The 25837-nt window shown below is 36.3% G+C and overlaps 1 protein-coding gene and 1 pseudogene across 3 annotated transcripts in view; one reads left to right on the top strand and one right to left on the bottom strand.

Annotated features, from left to right (window-relative positions):
* Window positions 1–10151: 10151 nt before the first annotated feature.
* Window positions 10152–24920, bottom strand: LOC132133314 (1-aminocyclopropane-1-carboxylate synthase-like protein 1; annotated as a pseudogene).
* LOC132133192 (furin-like) overlaps window positions 23830–25837 on the top strand; it is a 108976-nt gene continuing 106968 nt past the window's right edge. For 2 of the 3 annotated variants that reach the window (XM_059545950.1, XM_059545948.1), the window contains exon 1: window positions 23955–24303. The gene's annotated coding sequence lies outside the window, so the exon portion shown is untranslated. The other variant, XM_059545949.1, reaches the window with a different exon arrangement.

Below are 25837 nucleotides of genomic sequence, written 5' to 3'. Positions count from 1 at the left end.
AGCAAATCCTAGCTTCTACTACAACTATGCAGGATATGCATTACCTTTGTGTGTGTAGACATGTATGTGAAACATATGCTACGCAAGAATGTGATCATTAATGCTAGCTAGGCAAGCTGGATTTCTCATAATGTCATGACTTGAAATGCTTGATTTAGCTACATCATGTAGCATTCATAACACAACAAAATTGCTTTAGCATAAACTTTCTGCTTCTATGCCTAGCAAGTTTGATTTTGCTATGGCATAGTAATTCATAACACAAAATTACATTCTTGTCAGTATTATGGTCTTTAGCATTAACTGTCTGCTTCTATGCTACGTAAGCTTGATTTAGCTAAGTCATAGTAATTCATAACACAGCAAAGTTGCATTCTTAGCGGTATAAGAGGCTTTAGCGTCAACTATCTACTTTAATGCCAAGCAAACTTGATTCAGCTACGTCAATTCATCAAAGTTGCATTAATAGTATAATAAGCTTTCTTACTAGTATAATAATATAATATAAGTCTGTATCTATGCTAACAAGATTAATTTAGCTGCAGCAACAATAAAATAACACTAAGCATATACTGAACAAGAGGCCTTGCAACTGCTGCACTACCTAGAAAGTGGACTTGTATCTATCTATCTATCTATCTATCTATCTATCTATCTATCTATCTATCTATCTATCTATCTATCTATCTATCTATCTATCTATCTATCTATCTATCTATCTATCTATCTATGCTTATAAATGCTTAACCAGTAAGCAACACCTGCATAACCATGATAACAAAAACACTCAAAGCAAGCACCACTCACATTTTCTGATGAAATTCTAGTTCTAATCATGTTTAATTAGTAACAACAATTGCCAAATTCACTAATTATCGAAAATAAATAATAATTTTAGATTGAAACTTGTAATTTGTCAGATTTAGTCAAAGGCGGCTTTTGACTTTTAACGGATAGTATATTAGAGCTAGTCTAGTCATGTCTTTCTTTTTCAGGAGACCACGTAACAACAAAAGGGGTTTTCTGCTGTGTAAGGATGCTTCATTCCCATCAAAAAGCCCATAAAAGGAAGTATTGCCAGCGCTGAAAAGACGTACCAGGATTTAGATCCTTTTAATACAAGCAGTTGTCAGTGGAATTACATTGTGGTTCTCATAAACTGTTAATCAGTAAATAGAAATGTCTTTGCACCAAAATTCATACCTGCATCAAAACACTAAACAACTCAAAATACAACAAGTATAGCTATTATAGCCAGTAATTGTTAACTTGTGCAATGACAGGCATGAATGATACTTAAAATAATGCAGATTTGTATGCTAATAAGATCAAAGTTATTCAAAAAAATATACTTAATGCATTAGCAACTACCTAGCATTGTGGCAGTTTTGCTACTCGCATTCTGTCTTGAAAATGTGGTCATATTTGTAAACAAATTGTCAGCACAACTATTATGCTAACCTGACCTACTGTACTCCCCTTCACGCTATATAACCGATGATACAAGATCCAGGTGACAGACTGGGAACCGTTACGAATCAAGATTTGGCTTTTTCCATGGAACAGCCACAGCTCGACCCCAAAGCTCTTCCCCCAGTTCCTCACTTCTCGATAATAAAGCTCTGGTGTGCTAAAAAGAAACGAGTATGATCAATAACAGCTGCTAGTGGTGTAGATGATCAGCATGACACATTACATAAGATGGGTCATAAAAATGACCAATGTAGGGGCCAGTCTCATGGGTACAGATTAATTTCAAGTCTAAGGCTAGAAGAGATTAACCATTAGCAAGGACATGAATTGGAAAAACTAGCCTTAACTCTGATTCTGTCACAAACACGGTCTGTTAAGAAAAACCAGAGCGGAGGTGGAAGAGGATTTTTGTGAGTTATAAGTGAATTGTACTTCAAAGTCTGTCTTAGCAGGGGAACAAGGACCTGTTGGAGAGACAGGTAATCAAATGAAATTAAAAATTTTACTCAATGGATTTTCTTATTTTACACAAATCTTCTGTCATATCAGGTTTTTCCTCCTTCCATCACTCAATAACTCAATCTTTCTATCAGTTTATCTGCAATCATCTGTCTCTCTTTCTTGTCTGACTCTTTGTGGTCACAGCTGCAAGTATGCCTAGCAAACCGTTGTGTAAAAAAGTGCAATTATACCGGGCTGAGAACATTTTATAAAAAGAAACAGCGCATGATTCTTTTTTATATTCCAGAATCCTGAACACTGTCTGGTTTTTAGGCGACATTTCGTCCAAATGTGCTCGCGCTTCTGAACAGATGAAGCAGTCCACGCTTGTAGGCACACTTTTTCCCCTCTCACTGCTCTCTCTCTCTCTCTCACACACACACACAAGCAAACAACCTCCCTGCATGAAATAACCTTCCCTGATTTCATTATTTGTCAAATAGGAAGAAATGAGACAGAGAATTGGTGCCTTTTTCACAAGACATGTTACCACACTGTCACCAAATGGCGAAGTCATATAATTACACCTTCTGTTCATCACAGAGTAGAAAAACACACACATTCACACAGAGCAAGGCAAGTGGGCGTGGCCCACTTGCCTTGCCTTGCAAGTGGGCCTTGTTATGAGCAAGGCAAGTGGGCGTGGCCTCGCTGCCAATCAATCCCACTGGCACAGCTGATGAGGAGTCATTAAAATGGCCGCCTCCGACCAATTACTGAGTGAAGAGATATATTTTATTTCTGGACATATGTTTATAGCGCTAGAACGATGCTAATAATACCATGAATATACAAAATCAGGATACATTTCAATGTGTCATCCTAGTTTCTGCCAAACCACCACAGTTAGCAATATGCTATGGTCCATTTAAAGGCACATGTGGGATATTCATTCCTACTTGATATCTCTGAAGCTCGGAAACTGATATAAATAAACCCAGTGGCAGTTCTACAAATACTTTAGATAAGTATAATTTACTGTTTTACATGCCTATCATCACAAACGATTGTTAATTTTTTTTTTTTTTTTTTCTCTGTGATGCATTTTATTTGCTGAAAACGTAATTTTTAATCACTGAATTCGATGAAACATGGTACAAAACCAATTTAAACTATGTGATGTATTGTAATGACTAAGTCATTGTAATGTAATGATTTAATTGTATCTATCTGCTGTATGTTCCAGTGTAAGCAAGTTATAAGTGAACTGCACTATGAAGCCTTATTTGCGGGGGAACAGGGATCTGCTGGAGAGACAGGTTGTCAGTTATAATGATGCCAGTGGTGGCTAATAATACCACGTTACCACACATTATTGTAGAAACTTTGGCTGTAATCTACGGTAAGCATGGTAAGTTTTTGTAAAAGGGATCCAGAAGTTAATTTACCATCATTTGCCCTGCCCAACAGGGACAATTCAGGACAGGCTAAAGTAAGCTATCTTTTAAGCAGAAAAAGGAGGTCCTCGTCTGGGAACAAACAATTGTAAACAACACTAAAAAACATACACAGCATAAAAAAGGGCACACCTGCATGTCAGATTTGCGTGGACAGCGGAGTTCCTCTGAGAGCCACACTGCACTGAATTTCTCCTCAAACGATCCATTAAGTGACTGCTTACGTCCAGGATACACACACCTTTTGCAAAGAACAGCTTTCATACTCCCTTTGTGGGAGGCGGCTATGTCAACCGGTGGGCTCTCAAGCTCCCCGCCGTCACGACCTTCAAGGACACTTGAGTTCTGTTCTGAGGGCCAATTAGGTGCTTTTTCTGATAGTAAATAAAAAAACACTTCTCTGGATTTAATAAACAAACTCATTAGGCACTGCTAAAAGGACGGAACTGCAGTTTAATTAGACCCGGAATTGATTAATGCGCAATTAACACAGCCAGTTTATTCATCTCATCTTGGGTGGGACCAGAATGTAAACACTACAGGTTCAGAAAGCTCTCAGTCTCATTTTTCTCTCAATGTTCATGAAGTACATAATGACAGAGTGCATAACCTCAGTCTCAGAAGGCTACTGATGTTTCCCTGTATAATTTTAATGGTCTGCAAACAGTGAATTCCAAAAGCCATGGAACCACTAGTGAAAAGGTTTCTATTGTGCATTTGTCTCGGGTGATTCAGATCAATTCCTCAGGTGAGTATAATTTATATAAAATCAGATATTTTTTATATAGTTGTATATTTAATGAAATGAGAAAACAACAAAATTACTAGTTTTTTTTTTTAGAATGACTATAATGGTACTGAAATAAAACAAACAAACAAAAAAGTACTAAATAAGAAATCTAAATTCTATTCCTACAATATGGTCACAGATGTTTAGATAGATAGATAGATAGATAGATAGATAGATAGATAGATAGATAGATAGATAGATAGATAGATAGATAGATAGATAGATAGATAGATACTGGCTCAACTTTATATGATAACCATTTTATTTATTGGTTAAAAACAGCACAAAAAGTATAAATGCATATGATGGACAGAACTCGATGCTCGACAGTAGAGAGCACTGTTTCCTTATAAAAAGACAAGACACACACACACACACACACACAAAACTATTGTAGCACCATCTAGTAGTGTTAAATTAAGCACCTAGAAGTGTTAGCAAGTAAAAAGTGCTCTGTGACTATTTGAATCAGTATTGTCTGCAAAACTGAGCTGAGCATTACTTAAGTACTCCCCATTGCAATTATTAGTAACTTTATTATAGTTCTACCAATCACATATTAACTATTTTAGTGTTAATTCATAGTTTTGATGCCTTCAGTGTGAATCTACAATTTTCATAGTCATGAAAATAAAGAAAACTCTTTGAATGAGAAGGTGTGTCCAAACTTTTGGTCTGTACTGTGTATATATATATATATATATATATATATATATATATATCAAAATTAGCCACTTTTTATAATGATGAAAGGAAACACTGTTTAGTTTACTGTGCTAAAGGCACAGCTGAACAAACCACAACAGATTTATGCCATGAAGATTATTTACATTTATAGTCAATAATTTAGCATATTTAAAATCCATTTTGAAAAGCATTTAAAGTCGACCTCCCTGAAAGTCACTGTATAATTCACAGAATAACAATTGCAGACAACAGCTATTAAAAGTTTTTGAGAAATAGTTTGTCTGCAACTTCAAGATCCTTTTTAGCTTTATGTCTCACACAGATAGTGAACTCTGGTACTCCATTAACCACATTTATGGGTGTCCTTGTCCAAATACAGCTGTGAAACCACTGTCAAAGCCAGCACCCAACCCTTATAACCTGTAGCTTTGTGTCCCACATCCCAGAAAGCAGTTACAGGTTTCTCATCCAGGTCCTCGACTCCTGTTGTGAGACATTTGCTCCGCTCATATATTTGCTAGAAGACCAGCCAGACCATAGTCTCTTCTCTTTTGTATTTCCTTGCTACCTCCTTCCTCTCGTTCAAGGCACTGACAAATATCTCCTAACATCAGGATGAGACTTATAATGTGAATGATGGAAACCCTCACTGAATGATCGCATGTGTGCAACCTCCGGAGCCTTCCACCACATTTCAGCAGCCTTTTTTAACTCCGGCAGGATGTCAGGAACCACAAACTTCTCCGCCAGAAAGACCACAGGCAGCACGGCCAATAGCAAGACCCAACCCACCACTCCCAGCCAATAGGATGGGCCGAGTCGACTGACGTCATCCTTGATCTCACCAATATGTTGATGGGTAAAAAGCGCCCAGCTGAGAAAAAATAAAAACCCTGTAGGGGGGAAAAAATGGAGAAGGTTAAAAATGTGCATATTACATGGCTAAGGAAAGAATAATAGCGAGGTACTGACCTGTAGGTACTAGTGTGAGCAGCAGCAGAGTGGTCGGGTCGAGCGACTGGCCTGCCATCAGCAGTGAGCGAGTGTTCGAGTAGGAACGCATGGTTTGAGACCTCCAGCAGAAAGCGAACATGAGACACAGCAGTCCAGAGCTCACCGACATGAGGAAAGCCACCACTGCAAACACTCTCTCAGCCTCCAGAGCTGTGGAAACCAGAGAGGGACAGAAACACCTTTAATATTCAAGATTTACAGTGAACATGATACAGTATAACCTGCTCATTGGGCCTTAAATATATATATAAAATTGTAATTTCATAATATGATATTGCAAGTAATGTTAAAGCCTTATATTTTAAAGTCTAAGGTTCCCACTAACTTCCATTAATTTATATATATTTTTTGTCTGTATAATGAAAATTAAAAGAAACCTAATTTATCTTCTTTGGCGTTCCAATGAACAAAGAAAAGCATAGAGGTTTGGAGTGACATGAGGGAATGACACATTATCATTTTGAGGTGAACTATCCCTTTAAGAATGCCCAGCATAAAACCATGATGGGAAATTTCAGTTTGTGTGTTCTTGAAGAACAACATCTCGTTATGAAACTATTTAAAGCTGTACTGATCAGTCATTACTTCATCCTTCACTATTTATATCATTTTTTATTTGTCTTGTTCTGAGGAAGAACTGAACTGAGGGGAAAAACAGACAGGCTACAACTAATAAAACATGAGTAATGCTAGTCCAGCATGTCATAGCCTGCCGAAGCGTAGAAACCCCTCCAACACAAAACCATATCATTATTTAACGCCAACGTTGGAAATTCAGAAGTTCACAGATTCCCACTCATTTGGCTGCTCTGTGCTTCCTGGCAGGTCAAACCTTACCATCATTCTTCTAATGATGTAGCAAGTACATAGGGTGTTATGTGAAGTGTTCCCGGTTCCGGTTTAGCTAATTAATGCAGCCTAAAAATCCTTTAACGGATTTGGATATTAAAAGCATATTAGTATGTTATGTGTAAGCCAGGTTAAAGAAATGGGTCTTTAATCTAGATTTAAACTGCAAGAGTGTGTCTGCCTCCCGAACAATGTTAGGTAGGTTATTCCAGAGTTTAGGTGCCAAATAGGAAAAGGATCTGCCGCCCCGCAGTTGATTTTGATATTCTAGGTATTATCAAATTGCCTGAGTTTTGAGAACGTAGCGGACGTAGAGGATTATAATGTAAAAGGAGCTCATTCAAATACTGAGGTTCTAAACCATTCAGGGCTTTATAAGTAATAAGCAATATTTTAAAATCTATACGATATTTGATAGGGAGCCAGTGCAGTGTTGACAGGACCGGGCTAATATGGTCATACTTCCTGGTTCTAGTAAGAACTCTTGCTGCTGCATTTTGGACTAGCTGTAGTTTGTTTACTAAGCGTGCAGAACAACCACCCAATAAAGCATTACAATAATCTAACCTTGAGTTCATAAATGCATGGATTAACATTTCTGCATTTGAAATTGAGAGCATAGGCCGTAATTTTGATATATTTTTGAGATGGAAAAATGCAGTTTTACAAATGCTAGAAACGTGGCTTTCTAAGGAAAGATTGCGATCAAATAGCACACCTAGGTTCCTAACTGATGACGAAGAATTGACAGAGCAACCATCAAGTTACAAGCAGAGTTTTTGGGTCCTATAATTAACACCTCTGTTTTTTCAGAATTTAGCAGTAAGAAATTACTCGTCATCCAGTTTTTTATATCGACTATGCATTCCATTAGTTTTTCAAATTGGTGTGTTTCACCGGGCCGTGAAGAAATATAGAGCTGAGTATCATCAGCATAACAGTGAAAGCTAACACCATGTTTCCTGATGATATCTCCCAAGGGTAACATATAAAGCGTGAAGAGTAGCGGCCCTAGTACTGAGCCTTGAGGTACTCAATACTGCACTTGTGATCGATATGATACATCTTCATTCACTGCTACGAACTGATGGCGGTCATATAAGTACGATTTAAACCATGCTAATGCACTTCCATTAATGCCAACAAAGTGTTCAAGTCTATGCAAAAGAATGTTGTGGTCAATTGTGTCAAACGCAGTACTAAGATCCAATAAAACTAATAGAGAAATACACCCACGATCAGATGATAAGAGTAGATCATTTGTAACTCTAAGGAGAGCAGTCTCAGTACTATGATAAGGTCTAAATCCTGACTGGAAATCCTCATATATACCATTTTTCTCTAAGAAGGAATATAATTGTGAGGATACCACCTTTTCTAGTATCTTGGACAGAAAAGGGAGATTCGAGATTGGTCTAAAATTAACTAGTTCTTTGGGGTCAAGTTGTGGTTTTTTAATGAGAGGCTTAATAAACAGCCAGTTTGAATGGTTTTGGGGACATATCCTTATGACAATAAGGAATTAATAATAGTCAGAAGAGGATCTATGACGTCAGGAAGCACCTCTTTTAGGAGCTTAGATGGTATAGGGTCTAACATACATGTTGGTTTAGATGATTTAAGTTTATACAATTCTTCCTCTCCTATAGTAGAGAATGAGTGGAACTGTTCCTCAGGGGGTCTATAGTGCACTGTCTGATGCGATACTGTAGCTGACGGTTGAATGGTTGCAATTTTATCTCGTTTATTTTATAAACGTTAATAACGTTTATTTCCCAAGATTTATGAGAAAAGCAGACACATATCACACACCTTTAATAATGTCTTCAGTCCAACTCTCATCCAGTCTGGTCTGATTCTCTGAGGTCCACAGACCCCGGTCATCCAGCCACCCAGGTGTCCAGATCGCATAGCTGATGCACAAACAGCCCATCAAGCCAAGACAGGATTCAATAAATCGAAAACGACTCCTCGAGTCAACCAATTTTGGTCCTTGCATCGCTCTGTTGAGAAAAAGCTGTTGGTTAGGCATGACTTTATACAAACAAAGTTGACAATTTAGCTGGAAGCTAAATGTTGGCAATTTCATCCGAAAAATAAATAATCTTTGTTAGGTTTTCTTACCTTGAATGGCTTAAGTCTTTAAAATGTGTTCAAATGACAAAGACTTTGCAGTACAGTGACTGAACACTTTCAAATATCAAATGAATCAGTGAGACAGAAACAACAGGGTTTTATGACGATGTACAGAAGCTTCTTTCTCACTTCCTCCTCACAACGCTGAAATAGGACACTGTAAAGATTTCCTCCTACCCACAGTGAAGCCCCACTCGCAATGGAAACTTCCCCTCTCATAAACATCCACACATAAACTGTGAAACAAGGCATTTTCCTTGGAAGCTGAAAACTGATAAGCAACCATGGTGTAAAAAAAAAAGAAAGGCATTTATGGAACAAGTCAGAGTCAAAAAGAAAGAAACACATCACCTTTCAATCCCAAAATGGATAGCGAAATCTTAAAATTATTTAAAATCATTATAGAGGAGTCATTTAATACTTTATTTTTCCCCTGAGGTATAGTTTATAATGTATAATGTAATATATATATATTCATTTTTTTGCACCATAAAGTTATTTACAGAAAAAAAAGAAAACATTTTGCACTCTCTCTGAAACATTAAAAGGTCTGTCTTGTGCTTTGCCTTTAAGAGGTTTATATAAAAATGAACATCAGAACTTTGCACAGCTGCCTTTACACATGGGCTGTCAATAAAGTTATTCTTCAATAAAAGTCTCTTTCCAAAGCTTAAACATTTTTAAGCCGTTCAGGCTGTTAAGTTCTGAAATGATCAGAGATCTTCTTGGAAATGAACATCTGTATCTCGTTTCTAATGTTTGAATCCTTTGGAAGGACGTGCAGAGTTGCAGGTGCTACACACAGTCTGTTAAGTAAAAATATCTAAAAACAAGATCAATTTACTTGAGAAATAACACTTCACAAGATATGAAGACTTGTCTGATCTGGAATTCTTGATCAGCATTTTGTCTTGCTGCACTATCAAATAAAATATACTTGTATTAAAGATGTATTAAAGTGTGTATTTAATGTATAAAAGCTTGTGCAATGCTGTTTCTTAAGTAAATTCATCTTGGTTCAAGGTTGTTGTTGTTGTTGTTGTTGTTTTTTTGTTGTTTTTTTACAGAAAATCTAATTTAAGAACAAATTTTGAGAACAAAATAGGACTAAAATCCTCATTAAGAATAAGGAATTATTATTTTTATTTTTTTTGTTGCAGCAAATAGAATTGAGAAGCAAGTATTAGGTACCAAAAATTACAATGTATTTCCATTATACCAAATTCTTATTTTGAAAGAAATTGATTCCTCACAAAAAGACCTCTTTAAATCAACTCAAAGACAATAGATTGGATGCTCAGAAGTTGGTATGAGTTCAATTAAAGGGTCAGTCTCCAATTACTGTGACAGCCAGGGTAATAATTAAAGTATAAAAACCATCCAACAATAACAACATTTTCATTTACTGCTGTGGTGACTCTCCATAATTGTTTCCGTCTCTAATTACAGGGATCGCCGCTGTGTTGTTTCTGCAATTACAGACTTTGCCTTTAAAGGTGCCATGTGCAAAAATTGAGGTAAAAATATACAAAAAAATGACCTACACGCATCAAAAGTATGAGAAGAAATAAGGGCGATGATGTCATTAAAAAAATGTCAAGTTATAGTGCTGCAGAGATATCAACCTTAATTAGCAGTAGCATTACTAGCCCCGGCCCGACAGGTGTCGTAATACCAGTTTTGGCCATGGGAGGCGGTATGCGGGCAACATAACCACCAGCCAACCTGCAATACACGAATAACTCGCACGGCTTGTGGGCGTAATCTAACCTGATGTCAATCATGTGGAAAGTACAGCCCACTACTTCATTTCAGTTCAGGGAAGAGAGCGGAAGGATGACTTAAGCCCTTGGCAAGAAACCACCACCCGCTACAGGGAAACAACCGCGCTCAGAATCACAAATCAAATCCGATAAGAAAAGGAGCCGAGCCAGAGTAAACATCGGCACTGCTTTCAATCGCTGGAGACAACTGATGGACCTGAAAGAAATGAGGTTCGACACCGAACTTGCAACATTTCTTTTGGATTGGTAAGTTAGATGCTGTTAGTATTTCACTAGAAGTTTGTTTTAAATGTTTGTGTATTTCTTTTTCGGGAAGTTATAACATAGAAATGTATCGAAGGCTGTTCTATAAACTTGCTAATGTTAGCGATGGCCAGAGGTGGAAAGAGTACAAAAATTCTTCCTCAAGTAAAAGTACCAATACATTAATGAAATTTCACTTAAGTACAAGTAAAAGTACCAGTCTAAAAATCTACTCAAGTAAAAGTAAAAAGTAGCTCATTTAAAATTTACTCAGAGTAAAAATTACTTGTCAAAGTAACTAGTCAAAATGGGACAGGCCAAGGGTGTCAAACTCAGTTCCTGGAGGGCCACAGTCCTGCACAGTTTAGATTTAACCCTAATTAAACACACCTGATCCAGCTAATCTAATCATTTAGGTTTATTTGAAAACTACATGATATGTGTGCTGGAGCAGGGTTAGAACTAAACTCTGCAGGGTTACGGCCCTCCAGGAACTGAGTTTGACACCCCTGGGATAGGTCTATTAATCTCAAACTAGTTGTTTTTAATTAAAGGAATCAGTTATTTAGAATAATAAAAAATGTGGGCTGTTACCAGGCAAATCAGTATCAACAAACTCATCTTTTAATGCAGAGGAAATGCAGAAGATTCATTGGAAGTGGCATTTCGATGTATTACACTGTTTAGTGCAGGACAAGAATGCATTTAACCTGCAGTTACAAATGCATGAATAATGTTTTGATATACAAGACATAAAATGTTGAATACTCATTTGAAATGATACGAAATTAATTATTTAAAAAAAATCAAAAGATACTTTAAATGTGAAATTAAAATGGCCAGTATGTGTCAGCAAGTCAGTTATTAAGTGAGTCATTGCGATTGAACCGAATCATTTAAACGGTTGATTCATTCAGGAACGAAACACTGTCACGTTGCTCAGAGACGCAAAACTGTGCTTTGGTGGTTGTGTTTGGAATTATTTTCTGTTGTAGAAATAGAGCTAAAAAAGGCAATATGGTGTCTAAAACGCAAGTCTCTTAATTAACTTGTTTACTGAACTGTTATATATATATGTATGTATATATTCATGATGATTTTTGGAGGAAAAGATGGTATTCTTTGTGTGATTTTGATTTAATATATGAAATTATATAAATATGTTAATCTTCTGCCCCTATATCTTCAATTTTGTGATCATTCTAAATGCATTTTAGGAGACTGAATCACACAGTGAAAGAACGCACTATAAATGCGCGCGCACATCATTAAAACAAAAATAGCACACTCATCACCACTGTCTTTTTGGCTAATTTGTGCAAAACCTCTTGCTAAAATGTCAAAACTTCATTTTAACCACCAATGCAACGATGCAATTATTTAGCTTACCTCTACATTTTGCGAAGGGTTGATGTCTTGTCGAGATTTTATAAGCTGCTAGTTTGGTCTTCCTAGGCAAGTACAGCTTACACTGCATAATAGAGCATACATATGGCCAGGGGTTCACTTCATTTCCTTCGAGTTCAACTTCAGAATATGACGGGGTTTCGTTTTCAGCGGTGTCTGCACCACTAACGCCTGTTTTGACCGTCTGCATCTTTCTTGTGATTTTAGCGCCAGTTTGCCCTCCTGGCCATTATTTACTGCCGTAGTTTCCAGGGAGCGATTTATTTTTTGTATTTTTATTTTTTTTACTCAGTAATTAATGTGTTTTAAAATGTAGCGAAGTACAATACTTCAAACAAAATATACTTAAGTAAAAGTAAAATTACAGATTTAAAGATTGGTTGGCGCTAGCTTGGTCAACATCAGCTGTCTGATGTTGACCAATGATGTTGACAGAATGCTGTCTGTCAAATTAATTTGATTCAAATAATGTGTATATGCAACTCAATGTAATATGAACAAAACGAATATGAACATATTCACTGGTAAAGGTGAAGGGGAGTAGCTTGAAGATGTTATGTTTCAAAATCACTTGACATCACCCAAGGTTCCTCTGGAGGCAAAACGTCCTCTTATAGGCTTCAGCTATGCTCTAGGGTTGTTGTGAAGGTAGGGGCGGAGCATAGAGACTGCCATTTCTCGTTTGTTACTCTAGAGTAGACCAATTCACTTTATTGAGGCATACTGCCCCCATCTGGTATGGAATGTGGAGTATGACTTGATTTTTTTGCCAGATATGACAGATGGCACCTTTAAACTGGACATTATGTGAAAGTATCATTTATTAAAAAAAGTATTTGTATTGACAGTTGTGTTTGCACAAACTTGTTTCTACCAACTGTTACTCTATTGCCTGGCTTTATCGAGAAGTTCTGTGAAAACATCCAATTGGGTTGGGTCCTGTCCAGCAGCTAACTTAGGCTTTTGCTTCTCCAGCCAATCAGACACGTGGATCTGCTGTCGCAGAGTACCAATCAAAGAGTCCAGACTCTCTGAGCGGACGTCAGTTTGGCCATTAAGAACTGTAAAGTTTTCATCAGCCAGTGAGATGGGCTCTGTCTTAATGTGCATTGTGTCAATTTTGGTTTGAACGCTTGAGGTCCTGAGTGTCTGCTCTTCGCCCTCATCCATTGTCTTAGTGTCTTCCCTCCTCGCTGTCCCACAGCTGTCATCCTGTTCATCACTTGTTATCCACTTTGTCTCAAGCACTGAAGAGCCCTGAAGTTCTTCTAATGCATTTTTAATCCTCTGCACACCTGGACAACAAGGATGTGAAAGGAATAAATGCCAATCACATCACCAGACTACAAAGGAGACACTACAAGAATTCAGGAACTGAAATGTGAAGGAGAATGATCAACAGACCTAGCTGTAGTTTGTGCAGGCGATCAGTGAAGACGATTCTGAACCAGCCTGGAGACACACAGCTGAAGGCCTGACCGCAGCTCAGCAGAACCTTGTGCTTGAGGAAACACCTCCACAGAGACAGTTCCTCAGCAAACGTCTTCTCCTTCAGATACTACCCAAACACCAGAACATCATACAGAAACTGGCTGAACTTGACTGATCTGAAAGAGTTTAGGTGGAGAAATCTGTTCTGAAATGTGCTCACCTTGCTCAAGTCCGCCAAGATGAAGAAACCCGCAGACCTGTGCAAAAATTCAGCCAGTCTAGACGCAGCAAGGAATCTCACTCAGCCACGTGCTGTTGTTAACTAATCATTCTTGTCAATGAATCAGTCTAAATGACTCGTTCATGAAATAGACTGTTACTGTACTTGAGTTCAACTCAGTGACTCGAGATCCAGTAGTCAATTGCTTACCAGAAACGAAGGTCATCACTTGAATATTGACTTAAATTTTGGTCTGATCATCTAGAAAAGCAATTGTATATATGGCTTTAGAAAACTTAGCTCAAAAGCTTCAGTCCAAATTTATTGCAATTACAAAACACACTGTGCAGTAAAAGTAAATGAATTGAATTAAGCAAGTACACCAAAATTGGGAATAAATGCATATAGCGCAAAATGTTAAAGGGTACGTTTACACAACAAAAATACACAAAAAAGTTTTTCCTTTGTTTTTGAAAAGTTCAAAAAGTGACATTGGTGATGTTACTTCGTAAAGAAACACAACACGTACGACCACATACGTATTTCCACACGTAATTCACTTTAACTGTATAGTTTCCAAAAAAATGAACTTTGAAAACTTTGCGCTTTCAGGCCCCCAAATGCCATTTTCGTTTAAATGAATGGCCAAAATTGCATAAAAAGCTTGACATTTTTAGTTGAAAACTGAGTCATGTAAACAAGTCCAAAAAAGCATGGAAAAACCAACCAGAAACAGTATACCATCCTTTTAACTTTCTCACAGTAATCTTGCATACTAGATGGGAAGGAATGTAGGGGAATTGTGAATCAACCATAAAACGAAAAACAGACAAAACATTGACAAAGCCAGGAAGAGAATGTGCAGCACCTCTGTCTCTGAGAAGCTGGGCCATCTGTTACTGTGTGTATCCTGGGACTCCGTGGAAGCAGCGCAGCTGATCCAGGGCCTGAGCCAAGTCTCTATTCTCCGAGTAGACCATGCCAACTCGCATTCCTGCCATAGCAAAGTCCTATATGTACACAATGATGTTTGAATGCAATAAAGCTATACAAAGAATCTGAGGAAATGCTTTTCTGACAGATGAAATAGTGACATACCTTACTGACGCCCCAGATAACATGGGTTCTCTGGGGATCTGGCAACCTGTGGAAGCGTTTGTGTAGTTTGCTTAGTACAAGTAATATTCACATGTACCAAGAGCAAAAAGAGCCCTTTCTGACATTTCAATAAAGATTATTAAAATAATACTTCAGCTAAAACTGGTAATTCTGTCAACAAATTGTAAAATACACTTTTAAGGGATTAGACTAGAATTCATTAAACACAAGATTCAATTTTCTTTGATGTGTAATGAAGTATATTTCAATTTCAGCTAAAGGCTTATATTAGTTCATTAAGCAGAAAACTAAGTAAATTGGAATTTAAAAAGCACAGAAATAAGAGAGATAGTTTATGTGAATGTCTCTCACCCATCCAGGCTGAGAACACTCCGAAACGTGTCCGTCTCGTTGAACACAGACAGCATGTAAATCTCATCCACGATCACATGAAGCTTGTGCCTGGAGCAAATGAGAGAAAGAATGAATAAATTAGTGCTGCTGAAGGCAGAAATTCAAATTCAAATGACAGTTGTGAACACAAATGTAAATTCTTGTCAATAGCGTGCAACTTAATGAAGCTTGTGAAAACATTTGTAAAATAAAGTGCGATCACAAACCCATAAGTTAGGCAAGCGAAAAGTTTTTCATCATTTATTCATTGTGCTGTTCTAAAACTTGCAATTACTCCTACAACACATACATAGGGTGTCAACTGTGAAGTTCAAATGTGATTTTTTTGATCATTTTATGGTAGCTCTGTGTCTCTGGTCAATTTATGCCTTTATTATATGGAAAAAGAGCAGCATAAACATTATTAAAAACATCTGTTGTGTTAATTAAAACAAAGTTATATGAGCTTGGAATGAGGGTGAATATGATCATTTTCGGTTGTGTAATAACATACTATTAATATTTCTGTAATGATAACATGTCACTGGCTTATATCAGATATCAAAGATCTGAATCCGAATGAAAGAATGGCTCTGGTTCAATGCTTGTGAGAAACCGTTTGAACTCACATTTTGGCAAACTGTAGAAAGCTGATCAACTCTTCAGACGAGTACACTTCTCTCAGAGGATTGTGGGGGTTTAACAGGATAAGGGCTTTGATGTTCAATCCCTATATAAAGAAAGTACAATTTTAAGAGATTCATGCAGTGTGAGTTTCAAGCATGAACATACACTATATGATTAAGTTTAAAAAAAATTACCTCTTTCTTGGCCTCTTTTAGAGAGTTCTCCAATTTCTCGACAGTTAGCTGGAATGGTCTGACATCACTTCCTGTTGGCTGTACCAACACAATAAAATACAAATAGAAATATAATTGAAAAGCTACATGAAATCCACTATAATTTGGCAATGTTACATTATGAAATATTATGTTTTTTCTAACCACCTGACTATAAAGTGGCACATGGTATAGTTTGACACTGCTGTACAAGCCCACATCCTCCGTAATCACACCACAGAAGGGCGACGGGATAAGAATGGCAACACACACAATATCATTTTTTTTTTTAACATCTTTTCTCAATTCATTAAAATGCAATAATTACTGATAACTAACATTCTGATTTTCAGCAAGCAGATATTGCTTTTGGTCTATACATGATTATTAACCTGCCCAATTTTCACAACCATTCAAACAATTGGGGTCAGTAAGATGTTAATAACAATCAATAATAAACAATCCTGACATTTTACATACTAATATATATATATATATATATACAATACAGACCAAAAGTTTGGAAACATTACTATTTTTAATGTTTTTGAAAGAAGTTTCTTCTTCTTCATCAAGCCTGCATTTATTTGATCAAAAATACAGAAAAAACAGTAATATTGTGAAATATTATTACAACTTAAAATAATAGTTTTCTGTTTGAATATACTTAAAAAAAACAATTTATTCCTGTGATGCAAAGCTGAATTTTCAGCATCATTACTCCAGCCTTCAGTGTCACATGTAACATCCAGTCTATCACATGATCATTTAAAAATCATTCTAATATTCTGATTTATTATGAGTGTTGGAAACAGTTCTGCTGTCTAATATATTTGATGAATAAAAGGTTAAAAAGAACAGCATTTATTCTAAATAAATAAAAAATTATAATAATATATATTCTAATATATTTTCTTTACTATCACTTTTTATCAATTTAACACATCCTTGCTGAATAAAAGTATTGATTTTATTTAAAAAAAGAAAGAAAAAAATTACTGACCCCAAATTACTGACCAGTAGTGTATCTTGTTATTACAAAATATTTATATTTTAAAAACATAGCTTCTTTTTTTTTTTTACTTTTTATTCATCAAAGTATCCTAAAAAAGTATCACATGTTCTGAAAAAATATTAAGCAGCAGAACTGTTTCCAACTTTGATAATGGATCATCATATTAGAATGATTTCTAAAGGATCATGTGATAATGATCCTAAAAATTCAGCTTTGCATCACAGAAATAAATGATAATTTAAAGTATAATAAATTTAAAAACAATTGTTTTAAATTGTAATAATATATCACAATATTACATTTTTTTCTGTATTTTTGATCAAATAAATGCAGGCTTGATGAGCAGAAAAAAACTTCTTTCAAAAACATTAAAAATAGTAATGTTTCCAAAATTTTGGTCTGTACTGTATATATATATATATATATATATATATATATATATATATATATATATATATATATATATATATGTGTGTGTGCCATGTTTTTTGAGCACTAAATATTAAATTAGCATATTAAATTATTTCTAAAGGATCATGTGACTGTACTTTTAATCATATAAAAGCAGCCTTAGTGAGAAAGTAAAAAAATGCTACATAATCCCAACACAATTAGACATGAGACTAGACAATATTATGTGGTGACCAGATGGTCTGATACCTTCTGGGTCACAGAATGTAACTGCCAAAGCCGAAAACACAGACCCACAACCGTTCATAACAACAACCTGCGAAAGAAACAAAGAACATAAGCATGTGGTCTGGATTTTTCTTTCAATAGAAAGAGGAAGACAAACAGAAATAATACCAGAAATAATATAATGCTGATGTAGCAGAAGCACTCACATTCTCTGGTTTTAGGGGTTTGGGAGAACGACAGTACTCTGACAGGAACTTAGCAAATTCCTCTCGAAGGCTTTGGGGAAAAGAAAGACCCAAGAACATCAATACTGTAAAATGAAAGCTGAGCATGGGATTTAACACAAACATGAGAGTCAAATTAATGATAGATATTGCAGAAAAACAAAACAAAATAATAACGGCCGCTTACAAACTGTGGCCTTTCCAGTCGGGGTATTGTAAGAACGCAGGTTCAATGTGAAGCATGTCAGGTCACATCAGCTGTTGGAGAAACCAAGAATCGGTCAACAACCATTATGACACGTAATATCCAGACTCAATGACAATTCTTTATATTTTTGTGCATTTAAAGATTTTCGATTTTCTTATTGTTGTAATAACACTTTAGTATTCTTCTGAAGGCAATGTGAGTGGTGTTGGAACTTGATAGGGTGTTGTAGATGGTTGCTAGGACATTGGTATGTGGTTGCTAAGGTGTTCTGAATGGCATTTATCTTGTTTTAATTAAGTCGCTAGGGTGTTTTGGGTGGTTGCTCACTGGGCAAAAGAGCACATTCCACAAGACTCCATGATAGCGTGATATATATATATAGCACTTTGTGTCATTTTAATGGGATTTTCTTTTCATTTTATTACTCATCAGGTGAAAATCATCACTAATGAAAAAGGATCTTTGCTAATGAATGCTAAACAAGTAAATCACATTTCTTACCCTTTTCTGCAGCAGGTCAAAGCACAGCTTGTTTTCACTGGTTCCTAAATATATAATGCCCTGAAATAAATATTAAAAACCACAGGAAGTTACCACACAGCAGAAGCTGTCCCAAGAGACTTGTGGCCTCTGCGCTAAACAAAGCAGTGCCTTTAAAACAAATACTCTGTTTATACAAGGTTTATAATATCAGAACAAATTAGTACTCTCATACAAAGAATGAACTAAGCAAGTGACTGAAGATTGGTCATGTATTTTCACAAATCCTCTCTGACATAAGCGGTTTTATTTTAGATCATATTAATCTAGATTTAAACTTGAATATTGTTTTGGAAATTAATGATGAAAATGATTTAAAAATGAGCATGAATGTCACACAGCAAGATGATTTAAAATGAAGCAATTAAGAAAAAGAGGTAATTAAATTGGACAAAAAGGCCAAGCACAGGAAGTGTACACTTTACTTAAAAATTCAATATTTTGACAATTTTATTTAATCTAGGCTTTTATTTTAACCCCCTTCCACCACTTTTTATACATGACTGTTATTTACCATCATGTGGTTGTGAACTGTGCAGTAAAATGTGGTTCTGCGCTGTGCAGTAATTTTTATTTATTTACTTTTTCTGCCTAAAACAGGTAGAATACATTTTTTTCTGGACTTCGAAAAATATTTGATACATTTTATACTTTTATATACTTATACTACATTTCAAAATTTTGGGATTTAAGATTTTTTTATTTTATTTATTTTTTTCTCACCAAGGCTGCATCTATTAGCTCAAAAATAAACAGCATTATTTTTTAAAAATATGATAATTTAAATAACTCTTTTTGATTTTATTCATTTTAAAATATCAATTATTCCAGTGATACAAAGGTGATTATTCAGCATCATTACTCCAGTCTTCAGTGTCACTCGATCCTTCAGAAATCAGTCTAATAATATGCTGATTAGCTGCTCAAGAAACACAGTTTTTAATATTTTTGTGAAAACTGTAATATACATTTATTCAGGATTCTTTGATGAAAAATAAATAAATAAATTGTTTATAACATTGTCTTTCCTGGCCCTTTTGATCAGTTTTATGCATCCTTTCTGAATAAAAGTATACATTTCTTACCAAAAAATAAATAAATCTTATATAGGTATAAAATGTTTAATTTATTTTTCCAAATCCAGATCATAGTACAATATGTTTCATGCAGAAAATTGTAATCGCTAATATTAAAGCAGCACTGCTTTCAGGGAGACTAACGTGAGGGCTTGAATTCTCATCGTGCTTGTTGGCGTAATACTGGTTGTAGCCTTCCTGCAGGATTCCCTGGTGCAGCCGCATGCTGTTTCCACGGCGAGACAGGTATGTGCTGTACTGGGCCGTTTGATCACCCCAAAGCATGCTGGGTACAGCTTTGGCACTGTTGGGTAACAAACAGGGGAACAAGGTTTGTGATGTGCTGGGCACCGGGAGCGTTTCCCTGCTGGTAGAAGCACTCTGGTCTTCCGTCCCACGTGATGAACTCAGAACTCTGGTCAACATAGACATGAGACGAAACTCATGATCTCTCTCTTGCTTTGCTCGTCTCTCTTCCTGCTGCTCCCGCCGCTGCTCAGCCTGCGCATCCTGCAGCATCCGGGCCTCCTCCAGAGCCAGGAAACGCTCTTCTGCTGTCTGCTGCCAACTTAGATACCCCGCCAGAGCTTTCGATAACACCCCATTGCTCCCTCGTCCCACTCGGCGACGCTTCCTCTGATGGAACGATCCGGAACCCCCTTCTTGGTTGCCATGGCTACCTCCTTCTCTCATTGCCATGGGAGCTGTTGCCGGGGATACACCTGCACCGGAGGAGCCAGTCATGTTCTGGTCAATGCAATCTGTGGTATGATATCAAAAATGTAACATTAAATCAGTCAAGCAGACGGAAAAAAAAGACCTAATAAAAACTTAATTACACAATTGAACGAAACAATTATCTCAAAATTGAACAAAAAATTATCTCAAAATTGTATTAAAGCGACAGCTGGTGTGATATCATGGCGGTACTGTAAAGAACATCTGCAGTGCTGAAAGTAAGGCACTGGATGGCAAACAACACTGCCAACAACAGAGACAAAACAATGGGTTTGGCATAAATACTGCAATAATGCCTGTGCATTGTTAAACTGCACAGACCCTCTAAATAATTATGGATAATATCAGCTAAAACTGGTAGGTCAGGCTCATAGACATCCATTCATCTGTACAATTGTATTTATTTCTACAGAAATGTATACTTTTATTCAGCAAGGATGCATTAAACTGATCAATAGTGACAGTAAAAAAATATGTTGCAGAAACCCATTTCAAATAAAACCTTTGAATTTTGTAATATTCCGAAAATGTATGATGGTTTCCACAAATATTTTAAGAAGATCAACAATTTAACATTGTTTCTTGAGGATCAAATCAGGATATTAGAATGATTTTTGAAGGATCATGTGACACTCCAGACTCGAGTAATGATGCTGAAAATGATGTTTTCCATCACAGGAATAAATAAAATGTTCAATAGAGCATTAAAATAGAAATTTCTTAATATTACCGATTCTACTGTATTTTTGATTAAATAAATGCATCATTGCTAAGCAAAAAGTAAATAAATAAACAAATAAAAAAATTTCAAAAACATTTTAAAAAATCTTACCAACCCCAAACTTTTGAACAACTGTGTACTGTTTTAAGCAGATGGTGGTTTGTTATGGTTTCTTTGTAGCTACTGAAATCAAGGCAGATGTTTTTTTATATAATTCAAAAATAAACATTTATTTTTTGCTTATAAATTGTATACTGTTATTGATATTATGCTGATTTAAATAATTTTCTACTTGGCTAACACATATCAAGACTTTTTTCAAAATCGTGATTGTCAAAATTGCAAGAATAACCTGTGATTAGAATTAGTTCTAATTAGTTGAATATTTCTAACCAATTTGTATTGTATAATTAATAAGAAAAAGAGTGTTTCTGAATTAATAGCTGGCATGAATCGCTATAAATTCCATGCGTTATTGCAAATTAAAAACAATAGTCTGTTTCTGTTCATATAAAGAAAAGGACAACAAAGTATTATTGTTGTTACATTAAAAATTACATTATTTTTTATAAAATTGTGTTTTTCCTGAACTACTTGCCCCCCTCAAAAAAAATCTCAATTATTGAGAAGTATGCATATATAAACACTGATCTATCTATCTATGCAACAAATGTCTGTATAGTGGAACATCTGTGTATATTCATTGCATAGTGCATCATGCAGATGATGTTTGGTTCCTGTTGCACTGTTTTATTAGTATTTACACATCCATTTCTGTTTATCCATTCATCCATCCATCCATCAATCCATCCATGCATCAACAGACTGTTTAGGATACCTGAAGGGGAACAGATGACATGCGTGTTTCCCTGCTCTCCATCCATCTCAGTGCTCTCCTCTGTGTTTGGAGTCGCATGTTTGTGTTCAGTAGCGCCTTCATCACCCTCATCAACAGGTCCAAACTCATAGATCATCTCAGGCGGGCCCGCCGCTTCATCATCGGAGCTCATCACCTCCGTCTTGACCTCCAGTATTTCACATGTTCTGGGCGGGTGACCCGGAGCCTCTGACCCCTGCATTTCGGTCGCCTGGTTCGTCACCGAACCGCCCCATAAAGGCAAAGTCGAACCAGAGGTTGCGGCGGATCGATTGCTTTGCGCCCTTTCCATCAACTCGTAATACCTCGCGGATCTCAAAGTCTTCTGCTTGTACTCCAGCTTCAACTTTTTGATCTTCTCCCTGCATTGATCCCCGGTCCGATTGATGCCCTTCTGCCGCAGAGTGCTGGCGATTCGGTTGAACACATGCTGGTTTCGGAGACAGGTCACTAGCTCGGTTTGGACCGGTGTTCTGTCGATTTGTGCTGCCTTGTCGAAAAATGCTACCGTAGCTCGAATCGATAGCAGAGTCTGTCGATTTTTGCTGCCTTGTCGAAAAATGCTACCCGAAGCGCGAATCGATCACAGAGAATGTCGATTTATTCTACCCTTGATATAATAAGTAAAAATTATATACAAGTAAAAATGACATAATTGTAAATGTACAATTATAAAATTCAAAGTTATGAGTACCTACTACATACGGCACTGTACTGTTTTTTTTTAAATCATTCCTTAAATCCTTCCCTTCAATCCTAAACAAGAATGAAAGTGTGATGTAAATAAAGCATTCGTTGTTTATTCTTGGAGCTTCAGACTTAAGACTAACACCTGTGCTGCCTTTTATTTATTTTTATTTCTTTGCATTATTATTATTATTATTATTATTATTATTATTATTATTATTATTATATTTATTATTTATTTATTTATTTATTTATTTGTAAATTATTATTATTATTATTATTATTTGCAATAGTTTGGCAATAAAAATGATGGTGGGACAAACAAAATCAGCTTGGCAGGAGCTGGGTTCAGTGAAGATGAATCCCAGAAAGAAATTCTGTTTTCATTCGTGACCTGCATGCTGCTGCTTCCAGACTAATTCCTTTGACAAACCTGTAAATCGAATATATGTCTTTCAAAGCAACCATTATGCTCATTATACTCAGATCTCAACATGGACAAGGATCCAACTGTAATCTGATTCATTCACAGCAATGAAAATTCTGTCATCATTTATTTATCCCCGTTTATAACTAGTCACCATTCACTTTCATTGTGTGCATATGCGATACATAGACACGAACAGCTCCTAGCGTTAACAGTCCTGCAACATTAGTCAGAATATTAATCTCTGTGTAAACAGGTTTCTGCAAGACATGCATTTACTACTGGTACTGTATTTGAAAGATGTCTGTGATTAGGTAAAATTTCTATTATGAACAGTATGTCTTAATCCTGCAGATGGAGCCATCACATCACGAATCACAGACCCCAAATAGGCTCATGCCATGACGTACTTCCCGGGAATTGTAGGCCATTTGTGATTACCAGAGATTTGTGTACGGATGTATTACGGAGCCCGTTATGTCTGTAGATAGAACAATAAAGAAGACGCTACAGATGGCACGTGACATCGCAGAGGTTTTAATTTAATTTACAAACAGTTCGATTTTAAATATAGAATAAAGACTGGAAGACGCAAGGTTAATAAATAATTAAAATAAAGGACTACAGGAAGACGCGCGCGCTGTTGAAAGTTTCATCGATCTGCGCGCTCTCGTCGCGTGATGCCGAATTGAGTTCGCTGGGGTCTCGTGGAACGGCGCGAATACTCCGACGGTTTCTCAGCGGATGTGCTTTAAATTTCCGTCGTGAGCGGAGTTCATTTCGAGGCTGTAGTCTGATTTTTGAGCCCGTTACCGGATATCGAGGCTGTGGAAAGCGCAATGACAGCTCGGTTCGTGCTTGAGGAGGGGTCAACGGTCTTATTTCTGAGGTACGTTAAATGACAGTTCGTTTGTTTGTCGTTGTTTAATTTAACGTTAATTAGAACGGAAAACAGAGGTACATTTAAATGAAAATAAAGTTTTTATTTACTAAATGTATTCCTGTCATATTAAGATTTTACATTTTAGTGCAACTTCTGAGAGCAGTTTCATACAATTTGCTCTGAATAATCTGTTTTTAATTTTCTTGTTTTTATTCGTAGAGTATATTTGTGTCTTAGTTCATTTTTATAGATGACAAAAAGTGACTGTTTAGTTTTTTTTCTTTCTTTCACACACATTGGTTTGAAGAAACCTTTTTTATCATTATTATTATTTTGTAATATCAAAAAGTGACCAAAAGGGATAACGTTAACGTTACTTAACTAAAAATAATAATAATAATAATTGTTTATCCTTCTAATGTTGTTCCAAACCTAATGTTATATGGCTTTTTTAAGTTAAGTTACTCATAACACACACACATAGAAATGTTCGCCAGAATGACAGTCTCGGTCACCGTTCACTTTCATTGCACCTGTTTTCCATACCAAAAAAATTAACGGTAACGATAACTAGAGGCTGTCATTCCGCCGCACGCCTCCGGTTCCTGCCCTTACAGAGCCATCATGGGTCATTAAAGCTTTAGTAGTTGTAGTTGTGTTTGATAAGGAGGTATTAAGGCATAGTAATTACTGTTCTTTCTTCCCCAGAGAGCATGCTATAAAAATTTGGCCCTCCTAGCCAGTAGCATCACTCGGGACATCACCTCTCTCAAGCATGCTATCTGTCAGATCCTCAGAGACAGCTAGATAATCTTTCTTTCCATTTGATTCAGGCCTTAACGGGTGCTTAGAGTCATTAAATATGAAAAATAAGTCATTTGAAGTATTGAATGAAGATTGATGGCTGACCTCCAAAAAGATCCCAAAGTTCTACGTGACTGACTTCACATTAATTTGAATGTCATTTTGGCTTCACACCCTGTTCCTGAGGGTTTAGGAATTTGTGATTTACTAGAAATGCGCTCTGTAATTTTTTGGTTCTAGGAAAGCTGTTGATAAGCAATTATTGTAATAATTTCTGGTCAATGTTGCGCTTGCAACACAATTACCAGAATTCCCTCTGGCCTGGTTCCACGTTCTGCTTGTAAGCTGAAAAAAAGTGGTCTTCTTGTTTCCAATACACAAATCAGCACAAAGACCTTGTCAGACCTAATAAAGATGAGAAAAGACAAGCCACAAGCCCTGTTCCTACATCAGTAATGTAGTTGTCTTGAAATCAACAGCCTTTCTTTCACATCTTACATGTGTTGTGCTCTAAAGGTAAATCCTTCATTATCTTTCACAAGTGGCTGCATTATTAAATGAGTCTTGTTGAGACAAGTGAAGATTGAATTCAGGGGACGGTTAACCTGAATGGCAGTTATTTGACAATGCTGAAAATGGCGGTAAATAATTTTACTGACCACTTTTCCTTTACTTGTAAGCTTGTCTTAGCTGCTAATTGACAGAATCTTCTTAAAAGAAGGTTAATGAAATCTAT

This window comes from Carassius carassius, chromosome 50 (assembly GCF_963082965.1).
Source record: "Carassius carassius chromosome 50, fCarCar2.1, whole genome shotgun sequence".
NCBI lineage: Eukaryota > Metazoa > Chordata > Actinopteri > Cypriniformes > Cyprinidae > Carassius > Carassius carassius.
This window is presented reverse-complemented; position numbering and strand designations above follow the sequence as displayed.